The sequence below is a fragment of the Chiloscyllium punctatum genome, chromosome 18, assembly GCF_047496795.1.
Source record: "Chiloscyllium punctatum isolate Juve2018m chromosome 18, sChiPun1.3, whole genome shotgun sequence".
Lineage (NCBI taxonomy): Eukaryota > Metazoa > Chordata > Chondrichthyes > Orectolobiformes > Hemiscylliidae > Chiloscyllium > Chiloscyllium punctatum.
The window spans coordinates 73,468,401-73,474,151 of record NC_092756.1 but is presented as its reverse complement, the minus strand read 5'-3'; the positions used below and the strand labels follow the sequence as shown (position 1 = coordinate 73,474,151).

At 45.5% G+C, this 5,751-nt stretch overlaps 1 non-coding gene across 1 annotated transcript; it reads right to left on the bottom strand.

Annotated features, from left to right (window-relative positions):
- Window positions 1–5,477: 5,477 nt before the first annotated feature.
- Window positions 5,478–5,550, bottom strand: trnar-ccu (transfer RNA arginine (anticodon CCU)). Its single transcript has one exon. It is a non-coding gene; the product is annotated as a tRNA-Arg (tRNA).
- Window positions 5,551–5,751: the final 201 nt, after the last annotated feature.

Sequence of the window (5,751 nt, the reverse complement as noted above, 5' to 3'; positions counted from 1 at the left end):
CTCCCATTTGGCCCCAGACGGACATTTGAGAAATCACAGCCGGTCAGACAGCGTCCGAGGAGCAGGAGAGTCGACATTTCGAGCATAGGCCTGAAGAGCTTATACTCGAAACATCGACTCCCCTGCTCCTCAGATGCCACCTGACCAGCTGTACTTTTCCAGCACCACACAGTTTGACTCTGATCTCTCACATCTGCAGTGTTCACTTTCTCCCAGTCGAGAAATCAACTCAACTCCAACTTTGCAGACCCAGAGTTTGAGGCAAATGGAGCAGACAGGAGAAGGAAAAGGGCTGAATGTTATTGTGTGCAGCACTTTCAAGATATTTGCAGTTAGTGGGGAAGGAGGAAGTGGAGATGTTGCAAAAAGCTGCATTGAGGACAAATCAACAGAATCTTAGCAGGAATTCAGCCCATTGCAGCTGTGCTGTCTCTTTCAGACAATTCACCCCAAGATCTCCCAAATCCCGGAATTACCTTGTGCAAGTTTCTATGTCACATCATTTGCCATAATCTCAACGTAGGCACAGTGATTTTTAACAGAGTACTGTCGATGAAAAATTCAGGATTAGTGGTACTGGAAGAGCACAGCAGTTCAGGCAGCATCCAAGGAGCTTCGAAATTGGCATTTCGGCAAAAGCCCTCCATCAGGAATAAAGGCAGTGAGCCTGAAGCGTAGAGAGATAAGCTAGAGGAGGGTGGGGGTGGGGAGAAAGTAGCATAGAGTACAATGGGTGAGTGGGGGAGGGGATGAAGGTGATGGGTCAGGGAGGAGAGGGTGGAGTGGATAGGTGGAAAACGGAGATAGGCAGGTAGGACAAGTCCGGACAAGTCATGGGGACAGTGCTGAGCTGGAAGTTTGGAACTAGGGTGAGGTGGGGGAAGGGGAAATGAGGAAACTGTTGAAGTCCACATTGATGCCCTGGGGTTGAAGTGTTCTGAGGCGGAAGATGAGGCGTTCTTCCTCCAGGCGTCTGGTGGTGACGGAGTGGCGGTGAAGGAGGCCCAGGACCTCCATGTCCTCGGCAGAGTGGGAGGGGGAGTTGAAATGATTCCAATGGCCCAACATGGATTGTTCCAGTTAATATCCTTTCTCAGATGGATAGAGCTGGAGAGAGAGTAAAGATTGTGGGAATTTGGGAAATGCTGACAATCTGTTTTAATATTTTGTTAATAAAATCAATTTGAACCGCAAACCAATTATGACCCCCTTTGTCTGCATCACCAACAAGAATACTGAAGGAAAGTTGAGTTTAATTCCATTGTGTGACTAATGTTCATCTGGTCGATCAGTGGAAATTAAAAGCCATGTCACACAACAGGCAGAGTCAATCTTTAGCTGAGTAGAAGTTCAGCAGAGAGAAACAGACTTACTTTGTGATATAAAGGTAATTCCTGTCCCATTGATCTATTAACTGCAGGGAACTTTCAGATACGTGGTATCTTTAGAGCAATTAAATATCCTCCCAAGATATATGCTTTCACTCTCAACTGAAGATGTTATAACTTCAATGGCTAAGAGTATTAACCAATAAATCAATGCCAAGCCACTTGAAGTATTACACTTGGCCCATCATCATCGCTGTAATTGCAGAATGCAGCATAACCTATTCCGTCTTCTAACTTACTGACAGCCTACTTTTCAGAAGTCTCCTTACACGACTCTGAAAACAAATTAAAAGAAACCAATTAAACCAAAACGCACAAATTAAAATGTCCCAGTCATTTGTGACGTAGTTTCTCAGCTCCTGGTAAGTGGGTGGCACAGTGGTTAGCACTGCTGCCTCACAGCGCCGGAGACCCGGGTTCAACTCCCGCCTCAGGCGACTGACTGTGTGGAGTTTGCACGTTCTCCCCGTGTCTGCGTGGGTTTCCTCCGGGTGCTCCGGTTTCCTCCCACAGTCCAAAGATGTGCAGGTCAGGTGAATTGGCCATGCTAAATTGCCCGTAGTGTTAGGTAAGGGGTCGATGCAGATGTAGGGGTATGGGTGGGTATGCTTCGGCTGGGCAGTGTGGACTTGTTGGGCCGAAGGGCCTGTTTCCACACTGTAAGTAATCTAATCTAATCTAAATGTTGATCTAGCCAGCAATGTTCACACCCTGGAAATGAATAAAAACAATCCCACAATGGAATAAACCGCCAGGGGAAAAGTCATAGTGTAATGACTTGAAAACATCAAGCCCCAACTTTGGATGTTTTCTATTGTTATGTTTTACATTATCATCCAAAACGCACCAGTCATTGACATAAAGGTTATGATTTGGAGGAGCCGGTGTTAGACTGGGGCGGACAATGTTACAAATCACACAGCACCAGGTTATAGTCCAACAGGTTTATTGGGAAACACGAGCTTTCGAAGAGCTGCTTCTTCATCAGGTGGTTGTGGAGCAGGATCGTAAAACACTGAAGTTTTAACAACAGGATTGCAGTGTCATGGCATGTAATATTAAAGAAATTGAGCTGAAGTCTTTCATCTTTTAGAATGATCATGTTAGTTTCAGTTCCTTGTTATGTACATCCCAGACCTTTGTTAAAGTTACATTCTCAAGAGAGTTTTAACAATCGGTGCCATCTCAGCTCAGATAATGCATTGAAGATGTGAGGTTAAAATCTGTCTGTGTCCCAATGTTCGGTCAGACTGATTCTATTTCTAAAGTGGCATTTACAGAATCTGACATGGTTTTATGCAGTTTTTGAGTGAAACAAAACATAATTCTGAACGTACAAATTCACCCCACAAATGTATATGTGTGTGCGTGCAGGGGAGACCGAGTGATTGTGTGCATTTGGATGTGTGTGAGAGGGGGCGATGGTGTGAGTGTCTGTGAGAGTGTGTGTATGTGTATGTGTTTGAGTGTAATGGGGTATACATCTGTGAGAAGGTGTGTGTGTGTGTGTGAGTGTGGGAGTGTGTATGTGTATTGTGTGACAGGATGAGTGTGTGTGTGTGTGTGTGTGTGTGTGTGTGTGTGTGTGTGTGTGTGTTTAGTGCAGTGGGGTCAGCTGTAGTGTGACAAGAACCCAAGGTCCCAGTTGAGGCCATCCCCATGGGTACCAAACGTGGTTCTCAGCCTCTGCTCGGCCACTCTTCGTTGCTGCCTGTCCCAAAGTCCACCTTGGAGGATGGTTACCTGAAGGATCGAGGTTGAAAGTCCCTAATCATTGAAGTGATCTCCGACTGGGATGGGACACCTCTGTTTGGTGATTGTAACGCGGTGCCCATTCATCTGTTGCCGTAGCCTCTGCTCGGTCTCGCCAATGTACCATGCATTGGGCATCCTTCCCTGCAGCGTATGAGATGGACAACGTTGGACGAGTCACAGGAGTACCTGCCGCGTACATGGTGGGAGATGTCCCCATGTGTCATGGCGGTATCCATGGTGACACTCTGACACGTTTTACAGTGTCTGCTGTGACAGGGTTGTTTGGTGTTGTCCTGAAGGCCGGGCAGTTTGCTGTGAACAATGGTCTGTTTAAGGTTTGGTGGCTGTTTAAAGGTGAGAAGTGGAGGGGTGGGGAAGGTCTTGGCGAGGTGCTCATCCTCATCGATAATGTGTTGCAGGCTGTGGAGAATGTGACGTAGTTTCTCAGCTCCTGGTAAGTACTGGACAATGAAGGGGACCCTGTTGGTTGCAGCTCGTGTCTGTCTCCTGAGGAGGTCATTGCAGTTTCTCCCTGGGGCATGTCCGAACTGGCGATTGATGAGTTAAGCATCGTATCACATTCTTATCAGGGCATCCTTGTGTACTTCCAAGTGCCCGTCACATTCCCCCTCACCTGAACAGATCCTGTGTAAGTGTACGGCTTGTACAGAGGGGACGGCTGTTTTAATATGTTGAGGGTGGGTTTGTGGTTGAGTGAGGTGCTGTGGTGTCCATCCTTGATGGAGATGCATGTGTCCAAGAATGAGACAGATACTAAACAGGAGTCCATGGTGAGTTTGATGGTGGGATGAAACTCGTGAAATGTTGGTGAACATAAATGTTCGGAGAGTGCAGCATTGTTCTGACATGAACACAACCAAGGTTGAGGGGATCAATTCTCCTGACATGGCCCCAGAAGCACGTGTTGTCCCAGTGACCTAACAGCTCCATCTCTGATCTTCTAAGCTACTGCCTGTGGTTTACATCCCTTCTGGGGATACTTTCAATTTAAACATTCTCTCCAATTAAAACCCTCTCACTGCATTATCTCCATTCAAATTAAGTTAATCTCTGACCTAATGTCTTTAAAACTCTGCATGGCTGCTTTGTGATCATGGAATTAAAACATTTCCAAGTCAGTTTGATACATGTGGCAACAAACGTTTGATGAACTGGAGCGAAAGGGAGTGGAATTAATTTCTCAGCTCTCCCAAAGAGACAGCATAGACATGATGGGCTTCAGTATATGCAGTCACATTCGAAGATTCATTGATCTGAAATTAAACAGTCAAATGTCTGTTTCCTCACAGTCGCCTCATCTGTTGTTCCTTTCCTCACTGATGCAGGAATTAGCATTGACCCATTTGTCCTTGTCTTTCTGGGACCATTCCTTCAATGTTGGCTGTACAAACATTGAGCTTGCTTGACTTCTATACTGTCCTGTTGGTATTTAACAGGAAAAAATGCAGGTGAAATAAAGTTATTCCACACTCAATAATTTATATTTAAATTTGATGAGTTGGACCAAGAAAACAATAATCCTAAAGGTGCAAGATTCATTGAAAATATTTGGTTTGCAAGTAATGATAGACACAGTGAAAAGTTTTGTCTTGTGAGCAATATAGGCAGCTCCCAGAGTTAAGTAGCAAAGATAAATAAATAATAGGGAAACAGCAGCAGGAACAAAAACACAGGTACAGGCGAATATTAAGAGTCTGTGAGACCGTTCAGTATTCTAACAACAGTAGGGTAGAAACTGTTTCAAAACAGGTTGGTGCGTATGTTCAGGCTTCTGTACCTTCTCCCCGATGGTAGAGGTTGTAGAAAAACATTGCCAGGGTGGGATGGGTCTTTGAGAATGCTGGAGACCTTTCCTTGACAGTTGGCCTGGTAGATGGATTCTATAGATGGGAGGTTGGCCTTTGTGATTGTCTGGGCCGAGTTCACCACTCTCTGTAACCGTCTCCGATCTTGAATGGTACAGTTGCCAAACCAGGTCGTGATACATCCAGACAGAATGCTGTCGATGGTGCACCTATAAACGTTGGCAGGGGTATTCTCTGTCAGTAATATCCGATGTTCTGGAGGGATCAGTGTTGAAGAGTTGGTTTGTTGATGAGAGCTGGCTTCCAAAAACAACCTCTCCAACCGCACTCTCAGGAATCTCGTCCACATCGAGAAACAGCAGCCACTTGATGACCACCTTCAACATTCAATCCTGCAGATCCTCGAAAATCTTGTGCAAGATCATGTTGGATACCACTGACCATCACCTGAATGTCGAGATGGGGATTTTTCCAAATTACATTAGAAATAAAGGATAAGCGACAGAGACACCCCAGATGGGACTTGAACCCACTATCCCTGACTTAGGAGGCCAGTGCCTTATCCATTAGGCCACTGGGGCCCCACATGTGGATTGCTGAACAGCATTTGTGATAATCTCAACACAGGCACAATGATTTTGAACAGAGTGACTAAACACATCCAGTCAATTTGGATTGAGATGAAGTTGACATGGGATGAAAATCAGCCACTGCAAAGACCAGGCTTAAAAATGAAATCCCTGAAATCCCAGATTTCAGAGGCCAGTGCCATAGCCATTAGG